Genomic DNA, 14,316 nt, shown 5'->3' with positions numbered 1-14,316 from the left:
GAAACTGTCGTTAAAACCGTCGCCTTACCCTTTTCATTATCTAAATAATAATTCCAAACTATAACAAAAGAATCATTAATATTTTCAATATCAATCTTCATAGTTTAATCTAAAAATTAATGAAACTCTAATCAAATAATTGCATGCACAATGATATTAGTATTATTAAACATTAAGAGACCTGAAGTAATTAAATTTAATGTCATTATCTAATTTTTATGTAACAAAAATCAGCTCAAACAAATGATAATATATTTTATTTTGTTTAATAAAAATTATCGCCAAAGCCTATTTTTATAAAATTTGTGGTTCGTCTATAATTATCATATGCTAATAAATATTTCTTTATGTTTATATACCAAATTAATCTTTTAAAATGTGATATCATCTCTAACAATTTCATAAATTTGTAATAATAAAATACTATCATATTTAAGTAATTATTCTAGTTAATTATAAGAAAATCATATAAAAATTATTTCTAAATTTTTTAATATAATATCAAGATTTTGTTTTTTTTTTAAATTTCTGTGATATCATAATTTTGTGTGTTGTGTGTGTATTTGTATACTCAATCAGGAGTAGGTCTCTTGTGAGACGGTCTCACGAATCTTTATCTGTGAGACAGGTCAACCCTACCGATATTAACAATAAAAAATAATACTCTTACCATAAAAAGTAATAATTTTCATGAAAGATCCAAATAAGAGATCCATCTCACAAAATATGATTCGTGATATCGTCTCACATAAGTTTTTGCACTCAATCCGGAAGCCAATTTGCATGATTGAATTTTAGTTAATTTAGAATAATTTTTTTGCCACAATATAAAATACTTTTCATCAAATCAAGATTCTCTGCATTGGTGTCTCCTTTAAACCCTAAGCCTTCACCGCTTTCCACAGGCGAGTCTTCTGTGCTTAATAATTATTTTGAATTTGGTGTAAATACGAAAGAAATCCGTTGTTTTTTTTTTGTACCGATAATCTTCGCTGTTTCACAGTTAAATTATTTCAACTTATGATTTTTGTAAGCCCTTTATGTTTTCTGTAGTGGTTTTTGCCTTTCTGAAGTGCGTAAATTGATTTTAAAGTTCTGTGAAATTTTTTTGCTAGCATAAAGATGTCGTCTTTAAGGAATGCTATTCCAAGAAAAGCTCACAAGGAGCGCGCTCAGCCGTAAGTGTGATTATTTTTTGTGGCCATTAATTTCTTTATTGCCCGTTTTGAAATATTTTGACGTATATTTTCGGTTCACTCAATTGATGATTTGTTGTGTGTACCAGGCATTTGAGAATGAAATTTGGGCTGCTCGAAAAACATAAAGATTATGTCATTCGTGCACGAGCTTATCACCAGAAGGAGCAGACTTTACTGGTAATTTCTACTACACTGCGTCTTGTTGGTTTTGGTAGCATTTTATGAACGAAATTTGGCGAGTTCTGGTTTTATAGTAAGTCGCTTCTGTGTGTTTATAACAGAAACTTAAGGAAAAAGCAGCATTGAGGAACCCAGATGAATTTTACTTCAAGATGATTACAACAAAAACTGTTGGCGGAGTCCATAAACCTGAGTAAGCTGGAAAATTTTATTTTTATGAGTTTATCTGTTCTCTTTTGAGGATATTTATTTGAGTGTAATTTCAATATTAGCTGTTGAATGTGGATTTTGCGTACCGATAAAAAAAAAAAAATCTGCGGGTAGAAATATCCAAAAATTCCCATTTTTCAAAAATACATAAAAATTCTTTAACTTAATTTATAAAAATAATTCGTGGAACAAAAATAATTTTCCTGATAATTCTCCAGTCTCCGGTCCTCGTTCGAACGTGAAATGCAACTTAAAAATATTAATGCACAAACTTTTAAATTTTCATGAAACCAATCCTGTCATGCATGAATTATGCCTAAAAAGCATAAAAATAATTAAACATAAATTAATTAAATAAACATGCTAAATTACCACTTCTTAAATAAGTCTTTATTAGTTTATCTCAATACTCAATCTCCAGCCTGGCCTCACTTATTTAATTGAAAAGGTAACAATTAAACTACTGCGTAAAATAAATAAATTCAAAGAAAAGAATTTAAATACTCATGCAATAAAAATCATTTTAATTTAAATACTAGAAATTACGCATGGCTTATACGTGATCGAGCAAAACTTGCACTGTGAATTCTCCAATAAAATATGATTTTGTATGCTCAAAAAGTGATCGCAAGTGCACAATGTCAAGTAATAATATAGTGTATGTGAATACGAGTATCGTTCCACTGAGGACTGTATTTAACAATTATTATTTTAGTTATTAAAACTTTAGCGACGAAAAGTGATTGATTGTGTTATAACTACTAAAATGCACGAAAATTAAATAAACAAGTTCAAAGATTAAATGATAAAATATGAATGCTAAATCAATTGGTTAAATTTCAAATGATAAAAGAATTTGTTGGGAATTCTGGTTCACCTACCCCTTATTAATTAATTAATTCGTTCGATTGTGTTCTACGCTTTCGACAGGATTTCCTATTTAATTGAACACACTCTCTCGAGCTATGTCAAACTAATTCACTCAATGAAGTAATTAAATGTCTTTAATTATTTATCAAGAATGAATTGCATTTCGATTAATGAAACCCCCTAGTTTTCGACCCTAAGGACTATGACTATCGGCACGTATCCAATTTCATATATCTATGCAAATTGTAGATCCGCGAATTATACTACTCGATCCTATCACTAGTTATTCTCTCGAACTCACTCGTGATATAAAATAGTCGTTAAAGTTAGCTACGCTCAACGACACAATGAAAATCGTAGAATAATCAAGAATAAATCACAAACCGAAATATAAATTAACCAACTAAAAGTTTGGGGTAGGATCCCCTTTAATCCCAACAAATATTAAAGTTAGCTACTAGAATTCATAATTAAAATAAGCAAAACAATGTTTAAACAAAGGAAAATAAACTAGAAATACTAGGCGTGACGAAATCTGCGAAGAACGATGCCCGGAAACCGTCGAATCTTCAATCCAAGTGCAAAAAGCTCTCCAAAACTCCTTGTGCCCCTTCAATAATCTCTGAATAATGCTCAAAAGTCGACCAATCGCCTTACCATATCAGCCACCCTCCAAAATTAAGGTAAGAAATCACGCACAATAATCTTCCAAAAATAGGCGGCGCTCGGGCGGTAGAAAAGTACCGCTCGAGCGCCACACTCTCTGTAATTTTCCTTGGCACATGCAGCATTCGCGCTCGGGCGGTAGAAAACTACCGCTCGAGCGCCGACCTTTCTGTCTTTAATCCTTTGGGGCTTTCATCTCGCGCTCGGGCGGTATAATTTCACCGCCCGAGCGCCAAACCTTCTGTACAAACGCTTCGGCATTTCTCTTCTCGCGCTCGGGCGGTACAATTTCACCGCCCGAGCGCCAGCACCTCTGCCATTTTTGTCTTGACTTGGCACTCGGCTCCGATTTTGGTTCTTCCGGCCCTTTTTTCCTGCAAATTCATCATGCCCGAGTGAGATATGATAAAATGCAAACGATTACTCGAAAATGAACAAAAAGTAAAAGAAACGCATGCATGCACAACGAAAATACAACTAAACCAATGCAATAAACACGTAAAAACGACACATATCAACCCCTTCATACTAACCTTTTGCTCGCCCTCGAGCAAAATAGGTTAAAGCACGAGATTTTAAACAAACACAACGAACCCGAAACACTCAAACAAGAAATAACCAACACAAGTAAATGTCAATGGTGAGTTAACAACTTTTATGTCATGCCTCAGTGAACTTTCCCACATACAGATCATAATCAAGTCAAACCGCAAACGAGTACTCATTCTCATCTACACATAAATCGTGACACTCATTTGAACGTGTGTGTGTGTCATGATGGGTCTAGTCATTCGTATTTCAAATAGATCAATTATCAAATCATGCGAGTCACTCAATTAACACTTCAATACAAGTCTCACTAGCATGCATCCCCGTGTCCATTTATCACTAACCATTAATTGAACTTTATTCAACCTTTTAAGTGCAGATAAGGGTGTCGAAAAGAAGGAAAATAAGCTCAAGTGGCTAAAAGTTGGGAGTACATCGATCATTTTCATTGTGCACTGGTCAAGACTTTTCGTCTGACTTTCCTCGTCTCCTTACTTCTCCAACTTTTAGCCTAGGAATAGAATTTCATTCCTTTTATTTCGGCTCCCCCTCACCTTACATCTCCTTCTTTCTTCTCTTTTTCTTTTGTTTTTTTTTTGAATGCACAATTTTCACACATGTACTCCCTAAGCTAAGAATATAATACTTTGGATTACAGCTGGTTAGGAGTATGATATTTTAATTCAGTGCATTGGAAAGGAGGTAAATGTAAAGTCCAAGGCGAATCAACTTTTTTCATTCAAGGTCCCAATTAGCGACTTATTTTCACGGGTTTACATGCTAAATCAACTCATAAATGGTGTCTTTCAAGTTAACCACACAAAACCTTCAAATTTCACCATTATTCTTACAAAATTCTAGTCCACACACATGTGTGCTCAAAAAGTTCAAACTTGAGCCAAAATTCATGTTTTAACAATCAAGAGTACCGTTCATGAAATGACCCAATCAATACTTTTGTATACTATCCATCCAACCTCATCATTGGCTCATAAATTATGTCTTCTCACCATAAACGACACAAAACATGCAACAAATTAAACATAACAATCTACCCACCCCCTCATACTAGAGTTGTGCAATGCCCTCATTGCACAAAACGAACAAACACTAACAACAAAGCAACTCATGAATGTAAATGCAAACACAAAAATGCAAACACAAATATGCAAACACAAATGCAGACTAAATAAACATGAAAGCTAATAAACATTCTAGACGGAAACAATGATAAGAAAGAAAAACAGCAAAGCGGTAAAGGAAAAAAAAAATTGCGAAGTAGGGGAAACAGTAAACTCCCCTGATCAGTGCTCCTCCTCATCCTGGTCCGGTGGTTGCACTCCTGTGCCCTCCCCATGCTGAGAATAATCATACTGGAACTGGAATGGGGGAGGAGGTAGTGGAGACGGTGGGATGGTCGATGGGTCAACGCCCCCGTGCAAAAGCAAAGAGCGCATCATAGAGTCAATGTGAGATAGGTGGTCCGTGACATACGAGTTAAACTGACTCTGATGTGCCTGGAAGGCGATATTCTCATCCATTTTGTCATTCTGCGTTCACCTGCGGGGTTGTGGTGGGAGGCGTTGTGGTACGGCAGTGCTGGATCCACCCGCATCCTCCGCCCGAGAGGGAAAGTCCGCCCGTCTCTTTGCCCTTTTCCGCTGTTCGTCCTCCCGGCAAATTGGCTTCATCGGTTGAAGCCACTCCTCGTCGTCCCTGAAGTGCACCCCGGCCCGGGCACATAATTCGGAAATGATGGTCGGGAAGAATAGACCTATGTGGCTGTTGTGGGTGCTCAGTGTGATTTGCGAGTTGATAAGTTTTCCCACATCGATGTCATACCCTTGGTGCAACGCAAAAAGTAACACCGCACGCTCCTTTTGCACCTCGCTTTTGTGCGAGACAGGCATCATCCGCCGGGCCACAAACAAGTACCACAAGGCCATATCCGCTCTCAAGTATTTCTCATCGAAGCAGCTCGGCGATCCACCCAATGGTTTCCACATTGCACCCGGGTGGCACAAACTCTCGATAATCAGATTGTAGTCGGGACTAACCATCAGTGCCTGGAAAACAGAGTCATCTACCTCGGCCGTTTCCAGGAGGGCGTTAATCGTGGTCGAATCGAACGGCACAAGCTTGCCCCTAACAAATGCCCTCCCATCAGTGCGCTCGACGGCATTGGAGTAGAATTCTCTAACTACCGATACCACTGCCGCTTTAGGTTGGTCACTAAATTTCTCCCATCCTCTTCTTTCTAATTCCACCATAGGTGGCAGATATCGATCCTCAAGAGTCCGACGAAATCCCCTCTCGGTGATGGGGTTTCGGTGAATTTTAGCGTGGTCATATCTAGCCCGAGCCTCCACACTCACAAAACGTGTTCTATCAAAAGCGGAAGACGAAGAAGAGGAGCCGGGGTTACCTTTTTGCTTCTTGGGAGCCATAGGATGGAGATGGAGATGGTGCGGTGAATTGGAGAGGGATGTTCTTGCTTTCTAAGGGTGATTGCGCCTTGCCGCCGGACGGAGGAGTGGAGATGGTGGTGCCTGCACAAGAAAATTGAGAAGAAGGAAAAAATTTTAAATGAGTTAGGGATTTGGGGGGTGAATTGGGGGAAATATTTCGTGCAGATTGAGGAATGGGGAAGGTGATCTGCGCTTTTAAAAGTCTTCGCGCTCGAGCGGTAGAAAACTACCGCTCGAGCGCCGAGTCCTCGGGAAAAAGCTATTAGAGGCAGATGCTCGCGCTCGAGCGGTAAAATATTACCGCCCGAGCGCCAGGCTCTCTGGACATTCTGCATTAGCTTCGCGCTGGAGCGGTGATAAATTACCGCTCGAGCGTCGAGTTCTCGGGAAAATTCACACTTAACTTTTTTTAAAAAAAAAAAAAATTAATACAACTGGAAAATCAAATAAACTGACACGAAAGAAAAAGAAAATTAAATTAAATGCAAAAGAAGGGAAAAGAAAATAGTTCTCAATTTATAGTCGAGAGCTTGACTGTCGGTCCGTCTCAGTTCGGATGATCTTGGAACCGTGTGATTCCAAGTTGTGGCTCAACTGTGCCACCCATGTAGTGCTTGAGGCGCTGGGCATTGACCGTGAATGTCCCGTCCTTCCCATCTTTCAATTCGACAGCTCCCGATGGATAAACTTTCGAGATCACGAATGGACCGGACCATCGCGACTTCAATTTACCGGGAAACAAGCGCAACCGGGAGTTGTAGAGCAGAACACTTTCACCCTCCTTAAATTCTCTCTCGATGATTCTTTTGTCATGAGTTTTTTTGGTTTTCTCCTTGTAAGACAGTGCAAGATCGTAAGCCAAATTCCGGAACTCCTCCAATTGGTCCAATTGAAGCAAACGCTGTTCACCTGCATCAGTAAAATTAAAGTTCAGCGCTTTTTTGCCAAATATGCCTGATGCTCCAACTCGACAGGTAAATGACATGCTTTACCAAATAACAACCTATACGGTGTAGTGCATATCGATGTTTTAAAAGAAGTCCTATACGCCCAAAGAGCATCATCTAACCTCACCGACCAATCTTTCCTACTGACACCTACTACTTTCTCCAAAATTTGCTTAATCTCACGATTCGACACTTCCACTTGACCACTCGTCTGTGGGTGATAAGGGGTAGAGATTTTATGTGTGACACCATATTTGCTCAAAAGTTTTTCAAAGAGTTTGTTGCAAAAATGAGTGCCACCATCACTAATGATGGCTCGTGGTGTTCCAAAACGGTTAAAAATATTTTTCTTCAAAAATTTTAGAACCACTTGAGCATCATTAGTGGCGTATGCTTCCGCCTTTACCCACTTAGACACATAATCCACCGCCACCAAAATGTATTTTTTCGTGAAAGAACTGGGAAACGGTCCCATGAAATCTATCCCCCATACATCAAAAACCTCACACTCAATGATATTATTTAAAGGCATTTCGTGACGGTTAGAGATGTTACCTGACCGTTGGGATTTATCACAATGTAGCACATAAGAACGAGCATCTTTAAAGAGGGTTGGCCAATAAAAACCACATTCGAGTACCTTAGATGTTGTCCTCGTTGGTCCAAAGTGACCACCTACCTCACGGTCATGGCAATGGTTGAGAATCTTATAAAACTCTTCCTCCGCAACACACCGTCTTATCATGGAATCTGCACAAATCTTAAACAAGAACGGTTCCTCCCAAAAATAGTATTTCACGTCAGAAAAGAATTTCTTTCGTTGGTGAAAAGATAGGTTCGGTGGAGGTGTGCCTGTGACAAGAAAGTTAGCGAAATTTGCATACCATGGACAATTTCTCACCTCAAATAGTTGCTCATCCGGGAACCAATCATCGATAGCATGATCAACAGAATCGTTACAAATACATTCTAATCTAGACAAATGATCTGCAACCACATTCTCAACACCCTTCTTATCTTTTATTTCTAAATCAAATTCTTGCAACAATAGAATCCACCGAAGTAGGCGTGATTTTGCATCTTTCTTAGCAAGTAAATATTTCAGTGCAGAGTGGTCAGTGTAGACAATGACTTTAGACAAAACAAGATATGCATGAAACTTGTCAAGTGCAAACACTACTGCAAGTAACTCTTTTTCGGTGGTAGCATAATTCAATTGTGCCTCATCTAGAGTCTTACTTGCATAGTATATAGTGTGGAATACCTTGTTCTGTCTTTGGCCGAGGACAGCACCTACCGCAGTATCACTAGCATCGCACATGATCTCGAAGGGTAGATCCCAATCCGGTGCTACCAAGACAGGAGCCGTCACCAAGCGCTCCTTCAACTTCTCGTATGCCTGCAAACAATCAGAATTAAAGTCAAAAGGTACATCTTTCATGAGTAAAGAAGATAGAGGTTTGGCAACTTTAGAAAAATCTTTGATAAAACGCCGGTAAAAACCGGCGTGGCCTAGAAAACTTCTAACTCCCTTTATGGACGCCGGAGGTGGTAAGTTCTTAATCACTTCAACTTTCGCCTTGTCCACCTCGATTCCGTCCCCCGAAACCTTGTGCCCTAGGACAATTCCCTCTTGTACCATGAAGTGGAATTTTTCCCAATTAAGCACCAAGTTTGTCTCCTCACATCTCCTCAACACTACCGTCAGATTCTGCAAACAATCATCAAAAGACGAGCCAAATATCGAGAAATCATCCATAAAAATTTCAAGAAAAGTTTCTATCATATCATGGAATATAGCGGTCATGCAACGTTGAAATGTGGCAGGGGCATTACATAGACCAAACGGCATGCGGCGAAAAGCAAAAGTGCCGTAAGGACAAGTGAAAGTGGTTTTCTCTTGGTCCTCCGGCGCAATCATAATTTGGTTGTACCCCGAATACCCATCCAAAAAGCAATAAAACTCATGACCCGCTAACCTCTCAAGCATCTGATCAATAAAGGGAAGGGGAAAGTGGTCTTTACGGGTGGCATCATTCAATTTTCTATAATCAATGCACACACGCCATCCCGTAACAGTTCTAGTGGGTATTAATTCATTATTTTCATTTGTGATAACAGTAATCCCACCTTTCTTTGGCACACATTGAACGGGACTTACCCATGCACTATCAGATATAGGATAGATAATACCTGCATCGAGAAGCTTAATCGTTTCAGCTTTCACTACCTCTTGCATCTTAGGATTCAATCTTCGCTGAGGTTGCACAAGAGGTGAGTACTTCTCTTCCATCAAGATCTTGTGCATGTAGACTGATGGATTGATCCCTTTGATATCCGCCACCTTCCACCCAAATGCACTCTTGTGTGCTTTCAATACTTCCAACAGTTTGTACTCCATCACATCTGTCAAAGCAGCAGAAATAATGACATGTAAAGTGTTATTCTCACCTAAGTACACGTACTTGAGGTGTGGAGGCAACGGCTTCAGCTCAAGTGTTGGGGGATCCTCGATGCTTGACCTTTGAGGGGTCAAATCCCTTCGTTCTCCTAGATCCTCTAGTCGCATCCTCATTGGCCTTCTCCATGGTTGGTTGGCATTAAAGTGTGCCACAATTTCGGCTCTTTCCTCATCCAATTCCTCTTCTCCCAATTCAGTATCGATAGTGGCCTCCAAAGGGTCCCTAAGAGCATCCTGCACATAGTTAGACGCAAGAGAGTCAAAAGCATCAATTCTAAAACAACTATCAGAATGCAGTGTGTGATTAAGTGCATTAAACACATCAAAAGTAATCTCTTCGTCGCCCACTCTCAATCGCAACTTCCCTTCTTGCACATCAATCAGCGCCTTGCCAGTCGCAAGGAACGGTCTACCCAAAATCAGAGGCATCTCCTCATCCTCCTCCATATCAAGCACCACGAAGTCCGCAGGAAAGATAAACTTGTCCACCTTCACGAGCACATCCTCAATCACTCCGCGGGGGTACTTGACAGACCTGTCAGCCAGTTGTAAAGACATCCTCGTCGGCTTATGCTCTCCTAATCCGAGTTTCCTGAAAACAGATAAGGGCATCAGATTAATACTTGCACCAAGATCACACAACGCTTTATGAAAAACAACATCACCAATCATGCAAGGGATAGAAAAACTCCCTGGGTCTTTTAGTTTCGGTGGGATTTTGTTTTGCACCAAAGCAGAGCAACTCTCAGTCAAGTTCACCGTCATGTGATCCTCCAATTTTCGCTTGTTAGCTAAGATGTCCTTCAAGAATTTGGCATAACTAGGCATTTGCATTAAAGCATCGGCAAAGGGAATATTGATATGCAATTTTTTAAACACCTCAAGAAATTTACCGAATTGTGCATCTAGTTTTGCCTTTTTCAATGCTGCAGGGAAAGGCGGGGGAATAACAATCTTAGGATGTGCCGTGGGTGCTGGTGTAGAGTTAGATGACTTACCTTTTGACGCCTCAGCATGCTCATCCGGTACTTGGCTTTTCTCTTTCTCTCTAGGCTCCAAAATCTTTCCACTCTTCAACTCAATGTCCTTCACTTGCTCTTTTGGATTAGTTTCGGTGTTGCTTGGCAAGGTGCCCGGCTCTCGACTTGCTATCATCTTGGCCAACTGTCCAATTTGATTCTCGAGCCCCTTTATTGATGCATCTTGGTTTTGGAGTCGAGTTTCAGTGGATGAGATAAACTTAGACATCATTTGTTCCAAGTTGGACTTTTCTTCTCTAGGAGGTTCGGATCTGTACATCGGTTGTTTCCCATATTGTTGTCCTCCTTGCGGCCTATTCTGACTATTTTGACCACCCCATGAGAAGTTGGGATGTTGCCTCCACCCAGGATTATATGTGTTCGAGTAAGGGTCATTTCTTGGGCGGTTTTGGACTCCCACTTGATTCACCGGTGCCTCATCTTGCACATAGAATGGATTTCCATCTTGACAGTCTTTCACATAGTGTTCCCCTCCACACTTTTCACAGAATATCTCTTGGAGACGCATCGCCGTGCCACCCACATTCAAGCCGTCTATTTTCCTGTTTAAAGCATCAAGTTGTGCAGTAATAGCAGAAAACTCAGTTACCTGGTGCACTCCTACACTTCTCCGCTGGTTGTTTCTGTCAGATTGAGGATGATAACTGCTAGCAGCCATCTCCTCCAACAACTCATATACTTCTTCCGCAGTCTTCCTCAATAGGTTCCCACACGCAGCAGCATCTATCATAGTACGGTTAGGAGTAAGCAAACCGTAATAAAAAATTTGAACGACTAACCCAAGTGGTAACTCGTGATGTGGGCATCTTCGTAATAGATCTTTGAAACGCTCCCACGCCTCATATAGTGACTCTTGATCGAACTGAGCAAATGTTGTGATGTCTGCCCGCAGCTTCATGGTCTTCGATGGAGGAAAGTATTTGATGAGAAACGCCTTCGCCATGTCCTCCCATGTAGTGATCGAACCTACAGGTAAACAGTTCAACCAAGCTTTAGCTTTATCACGCAAAGAGAAAGGAAATAAACGCAGTCTAACAGCATCATCAGAAACTCCATTAAATTTAAAAGTATCGCAAATCTCAAGAAAATCCGCGATGTGTGTGTTTGGATCGTCCACAGCAGTTCCTCCAAATTGGACGGTGTTCTGAATCATCTGGATAATGGCTGGTTTGATTTCGAATTGGTTTGCCCGCACAATCGGCCTCACAATGCTGGGGCGTGCACCATCCAAAGAAGGCTGGGCATACTCTAACATGGGAATCCGGCGTGGCATCTCAATTTGTCTCTCGTTTTGGCGCACCGCCTCCTGCTCTTGTTCGTGCCTCTCCATCAGTTCCTTAAGTCTTTGCTGTTGTCTTCGCCTGCGGAAAGTCCTTTCAATTTCAGGGTCACACTCAAGCTCCAAGTCAAGTGACTTTGGCATGCACCGAAAGAGATATCTGAAATAAGATATGGAGTGTTAGTTCAATAAAAATAAAATACACTAAAGAAAATAACTAAAAATATAATTGTAGATTAACAGTCACCGGCAACGGCGCCAAAAACTTGATCGAGCAAAACTTGCACTGTGAATTCTCCAATAAAATATGATTTTGTATGCTCAAAAAGTGATCGCAAGTGCACGATGTCAAGTAATAATATAGTGTATGTGAATACGAGTATCGTTCCACTGAGGACTGTATTTAACAATTATTATTTTAGTTATTAAAACTTTAGCGACGAAAAGTGATTGATTGTGTTATAACTACTAAAATGCACGAAAATTAAATAAACAAGTTCAAAGAATAAATGATAAAATATGAATGCTAAATCAATTGGTTAAATTTCAAATGATAAAAGAATTTGTTGGGAATTCTGGTTCACCTACCCCTTATTAATTAATTAATTCGTTCAATTGTGTTCTACGCTTCCGACAGGATTTCCTATTTAATTGAACACACTCTCTCGAGCTATGTCAAACTAATTCAATCAATGAAGTAATTAAATGTCTTTAATTATTTATCAAGAATGAATCGCATTTCGATTAATGAAACCCCCTAGTTTTCGACCCTAAGGACTATGACTATCGGCACGTATCCAATTTCATATATCTATGCAAATTGTAGATCCGCGAATTATACTACTCGATCCTATCACTAGTTATTCTCTCGAACTCACTCGTGATATAAAATAGTCGTTAAAGTTAGCTACGCTCAACGACACAATGAAAATCGTAGAATAATCAAGAATAAATTACAAACCGAAATATAAATTAACCAACTAAAAGTTTGGGGTAGGATCCCCTTTAATCCCAACAAATATTAAAGTTAGCTACTAGAATTCATAATTAAAATAAGCAAAACAATGTTTAAACAAAGGAAAATAAACTAGAAATACTAGGCGTGACGAAATCTGTGAAGAACGATGCCCGGAAACCGTCGAATCTTCAATCCAAGTGCAAAAAGCTCTCCAAAACTCCTTGTGCCCCTTCAATAATCTTTGAATAATGCTCAAAAGTCGACCAATCGCCTTACCATATCAGCCACCCTCCAAAATTAAGGTAAGAAATCGCGCACAATAATCTTCCAAAAATAGGCGGCGCTCGGGCGGTAGAAAAGTACCGCTCGAGCGCCACACTCTCTGTAATTTTCCTTGGCACATGCAGCATTCGCGCTCGGGCGGTAGACAACTACCGCTCGAGCGCTGACCTTTCTGTCTTTAATCCTTTGGGGCTTTCATCTCGCGCTCGGGCGGTATAATTTCACCGCCCGAGCGCCAAACCTTCTGTACAAACGCTTCGGCATTTCTCTTCTCGCGCTCGGGCGGTACAATTTCACCGCCCGAGTACCGCTCGAGCGCCGCCTATTTGTAATTTTCCTTGGCACATGCAGCATTCGCGCTCGGGCGGTAGAAAACTACCGCTCGAGCGCCGACCTTTCTGTCTTTAATCCTTTGGGGCTTTCATCTCGCGCTCGGGCGGTATAATTTCACCGCCCGAGCGCCAAACCTTCTGTACAAACGCTTCGGCATTTCTCTTCACGCGCTCGGCCGGTACAATTTCACCGCCCGAGCGCCAGCACCTCTGCCTTTTTTGTCTTGACTTGGCACTCGGCTCCGATTTTGGTTCTTCCGGCCCTTTTTTCCTGCAAATTCATCACGCCCGAGTGAGATATGATAAAATGCAAACGATTACTCGAAAATGAACAAAAAGTAAAAGAAACGCATGCATGCACAACGCAAATACAACTAAACCAATGCAATAAACACGTAAAAACGACACATATTAATACGCAGTCCAATTTACGGGTTCTACAATAGCATTTTGAGCTTAGTAGATATTTTTGTGTTTCATGAAGTATGTTGGCTGGCTGTTAATTCTCTTTCTAGGGAGGAGGCAAGAGAAGTACGTAAAAAAGTTTCAAAACAAGGGAACCCATCAGCTTTTAAAGACTTGCCTAAAGTTATTTTGAGGTACTGAAAGCTATTTTTTTTAGTCAATTGCCTCCTATGAAATTGGATTGCCAGGTTGATAACCTGTTTCTACTTGCATCCCCGCAATTAAGATCCCTACCGAGTACCGAATGATAACATTACCGTCAATCCATAAGCTATATTGCAAAAACGAAGTGGACTACAAATTTTCCTTTACAATCAGAAATAATTTGCTTTAGTCTTCCTGTCCTCACAGCTCTTTCATTTGTCTCTTCACCACCCATACTTTACCCCCTTTAAGTTATCAATACCTCA

The 14,316-nt window shown here is 40.2% G+C and overlaps 1 non-coding gene across 1 annotated transcript; it reads left to right on the top strand.

Annotated features, from left to right (window-relative positions):
* The first annotated feature begins 11,378 nt into the window (after positions 1-11,378).
* LOC140804089 (small nucleolar RNA R71) lies at positions 11,379-11,484 on the top strand. The gene has a single exon (XR_012112048.1). It is a non-coding gene; the product is annotated as a small nucleolar RNA R71 (small nucleolar RNA).
* The last annotated feature ends 2,832 nt before the right edge of the window (positions 11,485-14,316 follow it).

This window comes from Primulina eburnea, chromosome 10, assembly GCF_022965805.1.
Source record: "Primulina eburnea isolate SZY01 chromosome 10, ASM2296580v1, whole genome shotgun sequence".
Lineage (NCBI taxonomy): Eukaryota > Viridiplantae > Streptophyta > Magnoliopsida > Lamiales > Gesneriaceae > Primulina > Primulina eburnea.
Note: the sequence above shows the minus strand (reverse complement) of the source record. Positions and strands in the feature narration are given on the sequence as shown.